Below are 14,635 nucleotides of genomic sequence, written 5' to 3'. Positions count from 1 at the left end.
GTGTATGGATATTTTGTTTGTGTGAGTATCTGAGAAGCATGTAGGTGCCTGGTACCCAAGGAGGCCAGAAGAGGGCATCAGATCTCCTGGGTCTGGAGTTAAACAGACAATTTAGAGCCATCATCCATGTGGGTGCTGGGAGTCAAACCCAAGTCCTCAGGAAAAGCAGCCATATATACATATGTATATGTACACACACACACACACACACACACACACACACACACACACATATAAAATCTTAGGGTCTCTATTGCTATGATGAAACACCATGACCAAAAGCAAGTATGGGAGGAAAGAGTTTATTTGGCTTCCTTCACTGAAGAAAGCCAGGACAGGAACTCAAGCAGGGCTGGAGCCTGGAAGCAGGAGCTGATACAGAGGCCATGGAGGGGTGCTGCTTACTGGCTTGCTCACCTTAGCTTGCTCGGCTTGGCTTCTTATACAACCCAGGACCACCCACCCAGGGGTGATCCCACCCATGGCAGACCTGCCCCCCCCCATCAGTCACTAATTAAGAAAATGCCCTGCAGGCTCACCTACAGCCCAACTTTATTGAGACATTCTCTCAGTTGAGGCTCCCTCCTTTCAAGACTCTAGCTTGTATCAAGTTAATACAAAACCAGCCAGCACATTTACTTATGAATTAAACACAATTGCTTGTTTTGATTAGAAATACAAAATCAGGCCTGGTAGCACACGTCAGTCATCCTATCTACTTGGGAGTTTCCACAGAAGGATTGAAAATTTAAGGCTACAGAGTTAGTTATAGGCTAGCGAGACTCTGTTTCAAAAACATGAAGAACAAAAAAAATATATAGAATATATTTTTGATGCCTATAGCTCAAAAGTAGAGCATTTGCTGAGAGGCCCTGATTCAATCACCAGTACCAACATAAAAAGAAAGGGCGGAGCAGTTAAGAGCACTTACTGCTCTTCCAAAGAACCAGCGCTCACTTCCCAGTACAGCAGGCTGCTCAAAACTACCTGTACTCCAGCTCCCAGGGTGTGACATCCTTCCGGCACCCACGAGACATACACATGCAAATGATGCTTTCTTTCTTCTTTTTTTTTTTTTAAAGAAAGAAATGCTAACAAACCCATGCCCTGGCATCTCAGGAAGAATCCTATCACCCATCAATTAGCAGGAGGGAAAGAGAAGTCAAGGGCAGTGGGATGAGGAAGGAGTCTCGTGTTTCCCATGATGCTACACACTACAATAGTCAATGTTACAAATGGTGTTCTTGAGCCCTATGCAGAGCAATTGAGTTAGAACTTCTGGGTGTGGACCTGGTGGGTGTGGACTTTGGTGTTCCTGGGTTCAGAGGAGTCTGCTGTGCACGGAAGGTTGAGAACCATCCTTTGAGGGCAGTGCTGCCCACTCTTTAGTGCCTGAGTTCCCAGGAGGACTGGATGCTGGGTCCCATCGGGGACTTTCTCGCTTACTAGAATGGTGCCTATGAATTTCCCATGGCTCCTTTGATGAGCCGCTGCTAACTCTGTGGTACAACATCAATCTCTTCTACTCTCACAGTTCCCAATAAGCCTTACTGGGCTAACATCACTGAGTGGGGCTATGCTACAGTCTGGAGGCCCTAGGGAAGAGCCTGGTTTCTTGCTCACCATTCTCTGAGAATCTCTGGCGGGATTCTCTAAGGTCACACACTTATTCCTAACCCATCACAATTGACTAGATAGTGTAGATCGGCCTAGAGTTCTAAGCCCTAAGTCCAGTGGACCCAGAATGAGCTTCTCGTCAGGGAAGAGGGTGGTGGGGCAGAAACCCTTAGGCTTCAGGAGTCACCCAGATCCAAGTTAGTTCATTCATGAATTCAAAGTACATACTGCAAGGTCTCTTTCGAACCTTGTCTCCACCCTAATGGAGTTATTAAACCAGCATTCCCCTTATCTCTTACAACAGAATTTCTGAAATTTAAGGACTTCAAATAGTATCTGATGAGCTCACTGCGGTGTGGGCCTTCAGTTTGTACTGGGCTCTGCTTGCGTGTTCTTCTAGACTCCTCTTCATCAGCTGTCAGCTTGTGGTGAGGCAGGGCTGGATGCTGAGGTCCCTTACCCTAGGGGTAAGGAAATTGTCTATGATGGGAGCATCCAGCAGACTGGCCTGGGTTGCTTCTCTTGGTTGTAGGATTCCCAGAAAGGAATGCGTGGGTAACGGAGTGGGGGTCAGGGCTTTCAGATTTGTTAATGTGCTGTTGGCCCAAGCAAATCGCATGGGTAGACCCCAAAACCGTATGGCCAGAAGCATGTGAGTGTGAAAGACATAATAACCCAAGGAACAACCCGCTGGGACCACCCACCACTACCTCCCCAGCCTCCCCAAGCACTGAACTTCTTTGGAGAGTCTCCTACTGGGCAAGGCTGTGTTCCACCTTCCTACCACCCGGCCAGCTGTAGGCTCTTGGACTCAGAGCAAGGATGTAGGGAAAAGGAAGAAGCAGAGCTGGCACAGGCTACTCCAGATGTTCTCACAGTGACCTGTCTCCCAAGCCAGGAGTGACAGGTTTTCCCACGCCTCTACCCTGCTGTTTTTTGGGTCATAAAAGGGCCTGATAGTCATACCCTGTGGTGATGGTGGCTTTGTCTCAGCGTATTACTAGTGAGAGGCACCTGGAACTAGAGTTGTGTCGGGCTTTGGCAGAGCGCTTGCCTTCGAATAGGTAGGAACAGGATAAATGGGGACACTTGTTTATGTATACACAGTTACAGGCGGGGGCAGAGGCCAGCTATGGAGTGGCCAGTTCTATGCTCGCAGAAGACCCTGGGAAGGCGGGAGCTTTAGGCTTCTCCATCCTCTGGCTCCTTATCTAGTGTAGAAGGTGATACCTAGGTCTCAGGTCCCTTTGGGCATATGGCTCCAAATTGGCTTTCCTAGAGGTGGGTGGCGGTCAGTTGTCATGTTAGGGTGGCTGTGTGTTCCGTTTGCCTGGGGCAGTCCTGTTTGCACCTGCTGTCCTAGTGTAATTATTAATAGTGCTCTTTCTCTGTCTGGTTTAGATGTTACAGGTCAGGGGTCCCCTAGTTAAAGCCCATGTTCATCCTAGACTTCGAGAAAACTGGAAAAGCTCGCATGGGAGTCAGGGATGCCTCTCTTGCCCTGGTGCTGACAAACTGAGGGACTTAAAGCATTCCATTTTTCTCTCTGGTGGCAGTGGCTTCATGACTAACTTGAGGGGTTATCAGATAGCCCGTTCTAGCTGGGACGAATGTGAGAGGCTACCCAGGGTTGGGGGGGGGGCGGTGTCCACAACCTATAGGCCGATGAGCCTATGACTTACTGTCCTCCAGGAACCCGCCACATTGACCAGTTCTCTCCCACCCCACCTCTCTGTTCTGCAGCTCATTCGTGTCTCCAAGTTTCTGTCTGTCTCAGGGCTCCAGGCCAAATGGGACCTGATGCCTGTCCATCCACCTCTCCTCCCCTTCACTGTCCCTGCACTTCATAGCTGGGTGTGGTTTGGGACAAATAACTAAATCCCCAGAGATTTTCTCTATATATCATACAAGGTGATGGCGTCAGGCTTGCTAGATTAGGGATGTTACATTAAACGCCTGGCTCGAGATGAGATTCACCCAGGCATTATGATGCTTACTTTATCTTACTATTAACTATCTGAAGAGCCCAACCCAGGTCCTCCAAGGGTCATTTGAGAACGTGAAGCTCTGGGGAGTTTCCTTTCTCTAGTTCTTTGTCACTGGCAGTTTCTGTGAAAGCTTGATGCCAGTTCCGCCTCAGACTCCTTATTTCACCATTCCCAGGGGTAATGTACAGGGTGAAGAAATATGGACACCCTGAACCCTTTAAAATGATCACACAGCTGCTCCGAAGAGCTTTATCCTAGCAAGGCCAAGCTGCTAAATTGGCCTTGAACTTCCTTGCCTAATTCCCAATCATTCAGTCCTGCATTTAGGAGTTTTGCCTCGAGCAGACTATCAGAAAACATCGGCTCCACGGGCTGACATTCAACTGAATGCAGCCTTGCACCTTCTGAACCAAGACATCTTTTTCCCCAATCTTTGAGGCAGGGAACTCACTCTGCAGCCCACGCTGACCTGAAACTCACACAGATCTGCTTGTCTCTTCCTCACGAGTGCCGCTGAGATTAAATGTGTGCTCCACCATGCCTGGTCTGGTCTTCTCTTTCTGACCAAAGAGTAATTGTCTCTGATTCTCAGAACCTGGAGGGATTTATGAAGTGGTAGGTAGAATGGCTTGGTCCTGTGATAGGAGTCAACAAAATGCTGCTTCCCTGCCTTTTACCTGGCTCTCTCCCCAGCTGCTAAGAAGATAGAATTTTCTGTGCAGCAAGATAAGCAAGCAGGAGTTTTTCGTTTGTGCACGAGTGAATGAAGCTGTGGCTTAGTTGATAGAGTGTTACCCTGGTGTATCTGATGCCCTGAGTCCAGTTCCTAGCATTGCATAAACCAGGCATGGTGGAACCTACCTGTCTTAAAGGCAGATGGGTTTAGTAGTTAAGAGCACTGTCTGCTCTTCAGGAGGACCTGGGTTCGATTCCCAGCACCCACATAGCTGCTCACATAGTGCTTGTAATTACAGTTCCCGGGGATCCAATGCCATCTTCTGGCCACCATAAACACTGAGCACTCACACGATACACATACGTGCAGGCAAAACATACATATGCATCACATACAACCTAAAGATTTATTTATTTATTATATACACTGTAGCTGCCTTCTTGCACAACAGAAAAGGGCACCAGATCTCATTATAGATGGTTGTGAGCCACCATGTGGTTGCTGGGAATTGAACTCAGGACCTCTGGAAGAGCAGTCAGTGCTCCTAGCCACTGAGCCATCTCTCCAGCCCCCAAATACAGTTTAAAAATTAAAAAACAAAAGTGATGGGAGTGAGAGGATTCAGTGTGGTCCTTTGTTACACAGTGAGTTTGAGGGTCACATGGGCGACATGAAACCTTGCCTCAAAACAACAAAAAAGCCTCCCAAACATAGGCGCTTCGAGAAGTCATGCTTTTGCTCATGATTTCAGCAGTCCAAAGCTTGAAAAGGAACCCAGCGCTTGCCCGAGATCTCCATGCAGCTTCAGACAGCATTTAGCTGTCATCACCTGAAGGCTTACCTGGGCTGGGTGTACACCATGACTCACCTCATAGGGCTGACAGTCGAAGTGAGTTATTGTCTGAAGCTCCATCTGCAATTGTCAACCAGACCCCTATGTGAGCCTCTATAGGGAATTGTCTTTGGGTGATTGGATTTCTTATAGGACCTTCATTCAAACCCTAGCACTGAAGGGAGAGAGAGGTCAGTGGACCTGAACTGTATTCCTCTTTGGAAAGAGTGGCAAAGTTCTGTCATTGCTAGACTGTGGGGTTGAGAATTATTGGGGCCATCTTCATCATATCTCTTAAGTCTTCTGAAAACCTGGCCTTTCACTGTCAGCATTCTTGTGCACAACTAGGAAAAAACTAGTTCACAACTAGGTGAACTTTAAGTGAAGACACCATGGTGGGAGACTTTGGGGTTCACAGGATGAACAGGGGCTGGAAGGCCAGGGTGGAAGCTAGCCCAGAACTGAGGAGCTCCAGAAGACTGGGCAGCAGGTACCTCATAAAGAGGAAACTTACGAACTGTCCTGTCCAGCACAGTTCCATACTTGGGGGGTATTGCTCAGGCAATAGATACGACCCCAGGGCCTACTTTTGGGCAGCACTTTTAAAGAGGGGAGCCTAAGAAGAGCAAACTGGTTGGTTGAGCAAAATGCTTCATTGTGACTGGATTATGTGTGGACAGAAAGGGGTACCATTGGGACCTCTTAAAAGTTCTGTTGGCCTACTATGGAGACTGTACATAGTGGGAGACTCTCCAAAGGAGAGATGAGGCGCTCTGAGGGGCCCAGAGAGGAAGAGTCTGGATATTCAAAAACCACAGCGTTCCCCAGACATCCCCATCCCCACCCCCGCAGAATATGGGGGTCCGACAGATTCTTTTTCTCAATACCAAAAGAACTATTTTTAAATTTTGTAATTACATTTTTAATGTTTGACTAAGCAATGCAGCCACTGATAGAATATTAAAGGAACACACTGAGATGGTCTGACTCCCACTCTGTTCCCTGGATACCTCGGCCTTTGATCTTTACCCTCCTCTGCCTGTACTGATCTTGGTGCCTTCAGTATGTTCCTTTTGATATTTATTTATTTATTTATTTATTTATTTATTTATTTATTTAGACATGAACTCTCTGTGTAGCCTTGGCTGTCCTGGAACTCCCTATGCAGACTGACCTCAAGCTCAAGAGATCTGCCTGCCTAGGCCTTCCCAGGGCTGGGATTAAAGGTGCACATTACCACACTCACACTCAACTCTAGGTATTATTTTTAACTGGGATAATTTTTCTTAAACTTTATTTAAAAGGTATAAACTCTGCTTTTCTTTTTCGAGGCTGGGGATGGGAGCCAAGGCCTCCCTGAGCACACCAAGCAAGTTCTCTTTCCTGGAGCTGCTCCCCAGCCCCGCTCTACCCATTCAGAGGCCCCGACAGGCAGTAAGGAAGGACTGAGTTAATGCCCATTATTGTTTTGCTTCACCACCATCCATCTCCAGAGCTCTTTGATCTTGCAAAGCTAAGGCTCTGCCTTATCAAAACAACCACTCCCCACTTCCTCCTTCCCCAGCTCCTGGGCTTTCTGGCTCCTAGCACCTGAGGACTCCACATTCCTCATAGGGTAGCACCATACTGTGCTTGACCTTTGGTAAATGCTTCTTGCACTGAGGACAATGGCTTCAAGGTTCATCCAAGCTGTAGCATGTTGGAATTCCCTTCACTATTAAAGAGTAATAGTCCATTATTTGCAGATACCACACTTCGTTTATCCAGACCTTCTGTTTACCCAAAGGTGGGTGGCTGGCTCTTTGGCGGATGTGCATTTGTAATACACAGACACTGAAGAAGCCCAGACACCATCCCCTAACGGTGTTCTGGTTTCTTTAATGTTCATTTTATCATGTTTGCTCCCTTCTGGAGTTTGAATTGCTAATTTAAATGTTCATTTGTTTGTTTGTCTACTCATGCGCATACATGTGGAAGTCAGAGGACAACTCACAGGGATTTGCTCTCTCCTTCTATCATATGGATTTGGGGGATGAAATCAGTCTTCAGGTAGGTTTCTGTTTTGTTTTGTTTTTGAGACAGGGTCTCATCTGGCCCAGGCTCTTGGTGATCTTGCTATGTAGCCAGACCTTGAACTTCTGATTCTCTTGCCCCACCTTCCAAGTGCTGGGATTATGGCCCTATGGCCCTATGCTTGGTTAATGTGGTACTGAAGGTCCAACCCAGGGCTTCCAGCATGCTGGGTGGCGACTTCACTACCAAGAGAACCACATCCCTGCAGTTATATGAATCCAGGCCAGTTGTTCTGTCGTGTTCCTCAGTCAGAGATTCGCTTCTTCATGATGGCATTTAGGACACACACTTTGGCATGATGAGCACAGAGCCAGAGTTTTCCTTGGAACAGTGGTCAACAAGCACATCGCATCCAGCTTTCTGGGGTTGGAGTCTTTACTTTTGAGCCCTCATAGACATAAGAGAGCATTTTGGATGCCTGCGTTCTCACCGCACAAGCCAATCACACTGCAATAGGGAGTAGAGGGTAGAGGGCACTCTCTGCTACCTCAGGGGACTTTGGGAGATGGGAACAGGGCCAGAGTTGCTTCCCAACCCCAGCCTCTGCTCTGTGGTCCCGAGGCCATGAGCCTGGCTCTCCGGGGCCCACTTACTTTTGATGACTCTTCAAGAGTTCCAAAGGAGAACACTGCTCTCCATCACCACAGAAGACACCCCTAGTTATGTCCAAGAAACACCTTCATTTGCAAAGGAGCTTCCCACTTATTTTTAGTATTGCACATAGGACGAGTTTCTGCTTCATCAAGTATGCAGTGTAACCCCTGCCTCTGCCATTCTCGCTGTATAAACAGGTAAAGAGAAGTTCAGCCAGAGGTCACCCATTGAGGATATGGCAGGGCTCCCACCCCCGCCACTTTGAGTCTCTGAGTCAGAATGACCAAGTGCTACGCTGCACGGCCTCCTTGGAGCTGTGTAAGGCAGACTGATGGGACAGTTGAACAGTCTGAGAATGTCGGACCTCTACCCTAGTAATCTTGTACAACCTCAGGCTCTACGGGATTCCAGACCAAAAACAAACAAACAAACAAATAAAAACAAAAGAGTGGCAATAATGACCTGCCAAGAGGGCAAGGTCACAGGGATGGCCAGTCCTGCCTGTACCACTCCCCCAGCACAGCCACACCCTTGGAAGAAGACAATGGAACCGCCTTTGCTCCCTAACTACATCTTCCCTGTGGTCTGCCAGTGTGGATCTCCACCCTGCCCCTCCCTGGCTGTGGGAAAAACCCTCCTATTCCCACAGCTCATCACTGCTCAACAGCTAATGCCCCAAAAACCCTCCTATTTCCACAGCTCATCACTGCTCAACAAGAAGTGCCCACCTTTAGAGGAACTTCCTTAAGTAAAGCCCTACCTGCCTGACAGACCTGACCAATAGAGTCTTGAACCTTTCCATCTAAGGACAAGCCCAGGTGGTCAGTAGACGTCCTAGGCTGGAGAGGAGCATGGAGAAGGAGATCTGGAATCCTCTGCCAAGGGAGATGAGACAAGCAGTTGGCTATCCTGAAAATACCACATTAAGTTCACCTCTCCCATGAAGCACCCAAGGGCTCACCAAAGCTCTCTGGAACTGAAGGAGAAAAGCCTGTTCTGCCTCGTCCGATGGGACAAAGCTGTGCTTCCTCTTTGGAGTCAGGGTAGGAGGTGTCATCCTTGTTAAAGATGCTTAGGCCCAGTACTGATCTGTGTATGCAGTGGGTGCTCAGGCCAACACACTGAAATCATACACTCACTCATTTATTCAGAGAAATGATTTATAAACAACTACCTAGAATTAGGCTCTCTCTCATTCTCTCTCTCCCCTTCAGGCTCTCTCCTTCTCTCCCTCCCTCCTTCTTCCTCCTCTCCTGTGATATATGCGTGTATACATGTTCATGTATGTGCTCATACATGTGAATGTGCCTGTGTAGTTAAGAGGTCGATATTAATTGACCTTCAATTATTCTCCATCTTATTTTTTGAGACAATTTCTCTCACTGAACCTGAAGTCCACTGATTTTGGCAAGGTTAGCCTGGCTAGCAAGCCCCAGATGGGCTCCCGTCTCCCCCTCCCCTGCACTGAGATTACGGGTGCACACCATCCCACCCGGCTTTTGATGTGTGCCCTGGGGATCAAAGCTCAGGTTTCCATGCTTGCACAGAAAACACTTCATCAACTGAGTCTCCTTCCCAGGACCCTCCACTCCTTCTTCGGTCTCATGTGTCCCAAGCTGACCTTGAATCCACAGTCCTCCTGGCTTCATAGGTATGACCTATCAGACCTGGCATGAAGCTAGGTCCTCTTCTAGGTTCCTTTCAGCTCAGGCCTGACATTCTAAAGCTGGGGAAAGCACCTAGACAGACAGACAAGACAAGATGATACCCAGAGAGAAAAATCACACAAAAATAAGCCCAGACAGAATTATCTGAAGATCGGGGTAGGAGAAAATGGAACTGGTATCAGGGTGAGAAGTCCGCTTTACTGCTCCCTGTGTTCTCCAACTCCAGCTCCGTGAAGTCAGAGACTCTAGAGAACCTGGGCTCACCTGAGGTGGCAGCTTGAAGGCCTGGCTTTATGTTAACTGGAGAGAGATGACATTCCTAGACTTAAGGGACAGTGGCCATCTTTCTTCTACCAGGGAGAATCAAACTGAGAGTCTGGCTCACAAAAACATAGAGGCCAGACAAGGAAAGGGACAACTGTTGGGGTATTTGAGAGGGGTGATTGCTTAGAAATGCTGTAGGTGGCACTGAGTGCTGGCAGCCAGGCCTGCTGGGGGTCACACCTTAGAAAAAAAGACCCTGTGACCTTTCCCATTCACAGTGCACTCAGTCTTCTGTTCCACTTCCCGTCCTGCCCTGTCAAGCCATCCCCATGTACTCACTGCTGCATGTTCCAGATCGTTCTCCAGTGTCTGAAACCACAGATGGTGCCAGACCCCATTTCTACCACCCCTGTCCATACCTGTAAGAGCCCCGTATATCCACACTGTGGTAAAGCTTCATTTGTTAGTTGGGCACAGTAGGTAAGAACAATAGTTACTAACAAAAAACGGAGTAAGCATAACAATGCACCGTAATAAAAGTTATTTCAAAATCTGTGAGTTCTTTACTTCTGAAAGTTTTCATTGGATATTTTTGGCTTATTTTTATTTTAATTTGTTTTTAGTTGTGAGTGTGTGTTTGAGTGTGTGTGTGAGTCTGTGTGTGTGTGCGTGAGTGCGTGTGTGTGAGTGTGTGTGAGTGTGTGTTTGAGTGTGTGTGAGTGTGCGAGTGTGTGAATGTGTGCGTGTGTGTGAGTGCGTGTGAGTGCGTGTGTGTGTGAGTGTGTGTGTGAGTGTGTGTTTGAGTGTGTGTGAGTGTGCGTGTGAGTGTGTGTGTGTGTGGGTGAGTGTGTGTGAGTGAATGTGTGCGTGTGTGTGTGTGTGTGTAGGAGTATGGGGAACCTCTGGAAGTCATAGGGATCAGATCCCCTGGAGCTGGACTTTTAGGCAGTTGTAAGCTGGGAATTGAGCTTAGATCCTTCTGGAAGAATAACAAATACTCTTAGCCACAGAGTCATCTCTCCAGCTCCTCACAAAATATTTTGGGTCCCAGCTGGATGCAGATAAACAGAAAGGGACGACACAGATAGAGGAGACCCGCACGGTCATGTTTTGTCAGCTTCCCCCAGTGTCCCTGGAGTGCTGGCCCCAAGAACAGGCATTTTGGCCTCTTCCGTTTCCTCAGAGACTTCCTCAGAGACTACTGCTCCCTTCCTCCGCCATCCTTCGGAGGCACCGTGCTTACTGTGTCACTATTCTGTGTTGCAGAGAGGGAGACTTGAAAGAGGACATTGTTTCTGGAGGTGAGGGGCTCTGGAGAGCTGGCTCAGCAGTTAAGAGCCCTTCCTGTTCTTCCAGGGGATGTGAGTTCAGTTCCCAGCACCCATGTTGGATGGCTCATAACTCTAGCTTCAGGGGATCTGATGTTGTCTTGTGGCCTCCATGGGCATGCGCCCTCCTCAGCTGCCGTGGGTGCTGGGATTCAAATCTACAGCAAGAACAGCAAGTAGTGATGAGACATCCCTCCAGTTCCATCATCTAGATCTGAAGGAGACTGTGACTCCAGAAACACCTCATCCTAAAAGTCCCATGCCCCACTCTCAACCTCAGGCCCAGAGTGACTGGGCCTTCATGTCTTCAGAATGTCAGTAGCTCATGTCTGTGGCCTCACCTTGAGTACTGTACAGGGCAGAGAGGGAGTGTCCCTGAGGAAGCATCTCAACAGGAGACATAAGTGCCATCAGTGGTGTGACAAGGGGAAGAGATTGTGTCAAAAAGAGAGAGTGTGGGGAAGAGGCAGGGTCCCGTCAGTCTGAGGCTATCACTGAACACCACAAGCGGGATTAATTTAAAAAACACTTCAGGTTTCTTCAGTTCGTGGTTTTGGAAACTAGGAAGTCCAAGGTCCAGGGAGCCCATGGGGTGAGGGCTTTCTAGCTGGTGGGCAATCTACAGGGTCCTTGTGTAGTACGAGGGGTCCCACAGTGAGAAATGAACATACCCAAGAGACAGTCAAAGTGGCCTTCAGAACAGACACTTCCGATTGACATGAACCTGCTAATTGGGTGTCCTCCTGACCTAGTCGCTCCTCTGAGAGGCAACCCCTGGTCCCAAGTATTGGTGCTTCTCAGCAGGAACTAGATGTCAACACGAGTTTTGGTGGGAGCATTCACATGATAATAGAGAGATGCTGGAGGAGAGATTAAGAAATCAGAAGCAGGAGGCTGACAACACTACCTAGGGGGTGGCCCATGAAGTTCAGCGAAGTCATCCCATGGTTGAGGGTGACTTAGGTCAGGACAGCTTCCCTTGAGCCAGGGACCCTTTGCTCCAACAAATGTCTTCAGAGAGGCCTATTCCTAATATTCTTTTTACAGTTAAGTCCTCAAGGCCAGAGGGATTAAGAATTTTCTCCAGGTTACCCACAAAGGGCAAGCAGACACCAGGTCCAAATGCAAGTTCAACCATCTTTCTACCATTCCACACTGATGGGCCTTGAGTCTTCAAAACCAGGTCATTATTGTTCCCATTTTACAGATGAGTAGGATTTGTGTGTGGGGTGGGGAGGGAGTAATACCTTGCTTGGGGGGCACTAGGGTGCTTAAGTTGAAGTGAGGGTTGTAGCTCAGTGGTAGAGCACTTGCCTTGTGCGCAAGAAGCCCCAAATTCAATGCCCAATACTGCCGAAAAAAGAAAGGGAGGAAGTTTGTGTGTTTTTGTTTGTTTGTTTGTTTTTTAAGATTTATTTTATTCATATGAGTACACCGTAGCTGTCTTCAGACACACCAGAAGAGGGCATCAGATCCCGTTACAGATGGTTGTGAGCCACCATGTGGTTGCTGGGAATTGAACTCAGGACCTCTGGAAGAGCAGTCAGTGCTCTTAACCGCTGAGCCATCTCTCCAGCCTAAAGTTTGAGTTTTCAATAGGGTTTTACCATGAAGCACCAATCGGCCTGGAATGTGCTGGCCTCCACCTCACAGAAATCCTATTGCCTCTGTCTCCTGAGCCCTGAGATTAAAGGTGTGTGCCTCTGTGATCAGCCTAAAAACTGAGGCAGGGAGGGTGACTCAGGGATAGAGTGCTTGCCTACTATGTCCAAAGTCCTGAATCCACCTCCAGCATTGAAAAAAAAAAAAACAAAAACAAAAACACATGCTTGAGCACTGTTCTATATTGACATCTTAAACAAATGAATGCTTTTGGTATCCAGAGAGTTAATGCAGCAGAACCATGCTTGCTATCCACAAGGTGACATGAATTTTTTAAAAATATATTATTCATGGTGACCTATGAGTTGAATGGCCCAGAAATGTGACTGAGGCAGGGGTTGGAGGAAAGCCATCTGATAACAGTGTCTTCCTTCTGCCTTGGGTTCCTGGTGCTGTGAATATACTCGTTGCCCAGCCTGTCAAATCTAGGCCCTCTCTGAAGGTCAATGTCAAAGGGCTTGCTTATGCACTGAGGAACCAGGCTGGCCTGTCACTCCAGGTTTGTCCCACAGAGGTTCTCTAGGGCTCTTCAGTCAGCATTCTGGACCTGTGCCACACTATTCTGAGTCCTAAGAGTTAGGAGAGTCCAGGTTCCAGCCCTAGAGGGTTGCTAGGGAACTCTGTTAGAGGTATGGGTCAGCCAGCGAAGGAGGACAGCGCTTGGCATGCGTGCAGTCTCTGCTTCCTAATCTAACCTTAAGGTGGTCGTCCTGCTGAGTAAGCCTCACACATATCCTTGTTCTCAGACACAGTGCCACCCACCGGCTCTTTTCTAGTCAGTGTCTGTTCCTACATGGAACCAAGAGGCCTGGGGATCCAGCTGCATGCTGCAAGTGTCTGTGCACCTCACTTCTCCATTGTCATGGGCCTAGATGTCACCCCCAGTAAGATTGTGCTTGGCTGACATCAAACCTCTTCCTATCTCTGACCATGGAGGACTAACAGCATGGTAGGGTCTCAGCCTTTGAAAGCAGATGGCTGGGGTATGAATCTCTCTCTGGTTAAGGCCCTTAGCCTACCAGAAAACTCAATTTTCACTTCCAACATTTGGCTACAATATCTACCTTGTAGATCATTGCAAATTTAAAGGTACACAGGAGAATTTTGCCACAGCTGGCTCTTACTAAATGTTCCCTCTTGCTGGCAAGTCTTCTTTGGTGTCTGGTGGTTTCCAAACACGACAATCCTCTGTTGAGGATTAGGACCTTGAGTGGTTAGAAATATATACTGCCCTGGTTGCTCTTCCAGAGGTCCTGAGTTCAATTCCCAGCAACCACAACCATCTGTAATGGGATCCGATGCCCTCTTCTGGTGTGTCTGAAAACAGCAAAAATACACTCACGTATATAAAATAAATACATCTTTAAAAAAACATACACTGCTTTTACAGAGGACCCAGCACACACATCTGGTGCTTCACAGCTCCCTGTAACTCCTGCTCTAGGACCAAATGCCTTTGGCCTCCACGAGTGCTTGCACTCGTGTGCACACAGGGCTCCGAGGAACAACTTGTGGGAGTTGATTCTCTCTTCCCATCATGTGGGCCTGAGGGATCGAACTCAAGTCTCCGGACTTGATGGCAGGCGTCTTTACCCGTTCAGTCTTCTTGCCAGGTCCAACATCCTTTTTAAAAGCAAGATAGATGACGCTTGATCTAGCCAGTCCCTACTGTTGTGTGGCTGGAATCAGTGACACAAGCACGGAGATATGTAGGTCTTTCCATGTGTCCATGAATTCCTTCCCATTTACTTTCATCCGCACTGGATTTACAACCCCACTTGCCAATAGGTAGCACGTGTGGCTGAGCACTGGTCAGTGTGTTGGGAACTATGGACACTCCACTATGCCAGCACGGGATACCACTGTCTTGTGAAATAAATAAATAAATAAATAAATAAATAAATAAATAAATAAAGGAAGGAAGGAAAACAAAA

Source organism: Rattus norvegicus, chromosome 1 (assembly GCF_021556685.1).
Source record: "Rattus norvegicus strain SHRSP/BbbUtx chromosome 1, alternate assembly SHRSP_T2T, whole genome shotgun sequence".
Taxonomy (NCBI): Eukaryota; Metazoa; Chordata; class Mammalia; order Rodentia; family Muridae; genus Rattus; species Rattus norvegicus.
The sequence above is the reverse complement of the archived record's forward strand: the minus strand, read 5'-3'. Positions refer to the sequence as shown.